This window comes from Lactuca virosa, chromosome 3 (assembly GCF_052849685.1).
Source record: "Lactuca virosa cultivar CGN04683 chromosome 3, Lactuca_virosa_CGN04683_v6, whole genome shotgun sequence".
Classification (NCBI taxonomy): domain Eukaryota; kingdom Viridiplantae; phylum Streptophyta; class Magnoliopsida; order Asterales; family Asteraceae; genus Lactuca; species Lactuca virosa.
Genome location: NC_136428.1, coordinates 122,241,875 through 122,244,065, shown reverse-complemented (window position 1 = coordinate 122,244,065; position 2,191 = coordinate 122,241,875). Strand labels below are relative to the sequence as shown.

General features: G+C 39.1%; 1 non-coding gene across 1 annotated transcript; it reads right to left on the bottom strand.

Moving 5' to 3' along the window:
* Positions 1–777: 777 nt before the first annotated feature.
* LOC145168269 (small nucleolar RNA R71) lies at positions 778–884 on the bottom strand. Its single transcript, XR_013741836.1, has one exon. It is a non-coding gene; the product is annotated as a small nucleolar RNA R71 (small nucleolar RNA).
* Positions 885–2,191: the final 1,307 nt, after the last annotated feature.

Sequence of the window (2,191 nt, the reverse complement as noted above, 5' to 3'; positions counted from 1 at the left end):
ATTAAATATCGTTCCATGTGATCGACTCCCGACTTACCCAAGCTATACTATAATCTGACTAGGTACACTGTCTATAAGTGCATAGTTAGTATAATTTTGTTAGGTTATAAATTTAAAAGTTGATAGATATAATTTGTGCACATCAAGTTTTTGGCGCCGTTGCCGGGGAACGACTATTTTAGTTGTTAATTTAATTTCTTTAGGTTAATCGATCCTTTTTGTGGGGTAAAAACCGCAAAAAGTTATTTTTATGCATTTATATTTTCTGTCTGATCTGTAACCACATCGTGGTCATCATCACCACGTCGTGGTCACGTTGCAGTTAGTTTCTAGTTCGTTTTTAGCTTTTGTTCCTTTTACGCGTGTTTTTCTAGTTTTGTTTTAGCAGGAAATATGGGGGACATCACGATCATGTCAATGGAAGAGTACAAACGACATATAAGGAACGAAAATAGATGGGGTCTTGATCCAGCAAAAATCCCAGCCACGACAAAGTTTGAACTTCCGGGGCACATTCTCAATATGTTAAGGGAACTACCTTTTTATGGGAAGGAGCACGAGGACGCTTATGAGCATATAGAAGAGGTGGTGGAGATTTCACATTATTTTCATGCACCAAATGTGAGTAAAGATGCAGTGATGCTTCGACTTTTACCGGTCACCTTGAAGGGTGAAGCTAAGGAATGGTTAAAATCACTTCCCTTTGGAGCAATCACGACATGGGCTGATTTTAGGATTGAGTTCATAAACCAATTTACCCCTCCTTTAAAAGTGGCAAAGCTTAAAAGAAATATCCAAAATTTTCAACAACTAGAAGGGGAGTCGCTATACGAAGCTTGGGAGCGTTACAAGAGATTGTTAAGACATTGCCCTCAACATGACTTCAGTGTGCAACAAGAAATCTTGATATTTTATGATGGAGTCAATGTGTGCACTCGTCAACTTCTAGACTCGGAAGGGCCCATGACAAAGAAGAATCCAACAACAAATAAAGCTTTGATTGAAGAATTCGCTAAGCATTCAAGAGAGTATCATAACTCAAAGGAGGATTTCACTAGAGGAAAGTCAAGTAAAGATGGAGGTCAATATACCATCAGTGCAGTAATTGCAAAGCTCGACACAATGGAAGAAAAGATCACAAAAATGGGTGGATCAATTCATGATAGATGTGGAGCTTGTGGTTGACCCCATTCTACTAAGGATTGTGAGGTGGAGTACAAGAGAGAACGAGATGTGAAAGAAATTCAAGAACTTAAGCATGATCTCTACCAAATTGAGCAAGTCCAATCAGAGAAAATATATGCTCTCGAGTCAATGTTATTTAGATTCATGGAAGCTAGCGAAAAATGACATGATGCTACAGACGCAATACTTAGAGAACAAAAAGAATCTATTTTAAGTATATGTACGCAAATGGTGCAGTTAACAAGGCTTGTACAAGAAAAGCTACCGGATTCACCTTCAAGAAAAATCGAGTCAATCCAAAATGCTCAAGTCATGGCCGTTGATACAGAAGAAGAAGAAGATGAATTGGTGCATATGAAGAACCTTAAAGAGGAGTCTAATCAGTCACTCGAAGTAAAAAAGAAAGAAGAAGAAGAAGAAGAGTATCGTGAAGCTTACCAGTCGCCACGACGTGGAGGCAATAGTGCCACGTCGTGGGCAATAAAAGAAGATTATGATTTTTCTGTTGTTGAGCCGTATCGACCACCTCTTCCTTTCCCATCTCGTGCCAAGGAAAATCTGGTGAAGCAAGGAAACACAATGTTCATGGAGCATAAAGAACTTGAAGAGCAATTGGAAAAAGAAGAAAACCATTCGAAACCTCCAGTTTTAACTCCAATGATTTTTGAGGTATTTGCTTTTACAAGACCACCAGATCAAGTCACAGAGCTGATTGAAGAAAAAGAAGAAGAGAGTGATGAGTCTCATTTTGACAAGAAAAACCCGGAAAGAGACAAGACAAAAGCTAAAGACACGAGAATGAAGAAAGAACCCAAGTGGAAACATAAAAGAAGATGTCAACCCAACAATGCAAGAAAGTTCAAGAAATACATTCAATAGAAGGGTTGCTTACAAACGAGTAAGGTTCAAGATGATGGAGAATGGGGAGGTTACACTTCCACCTGACGCAACGTAGAGTGGGAAGGAATCCAGCTAACGACTCCTAAAAAAGAAGCGCTTGTCGGGA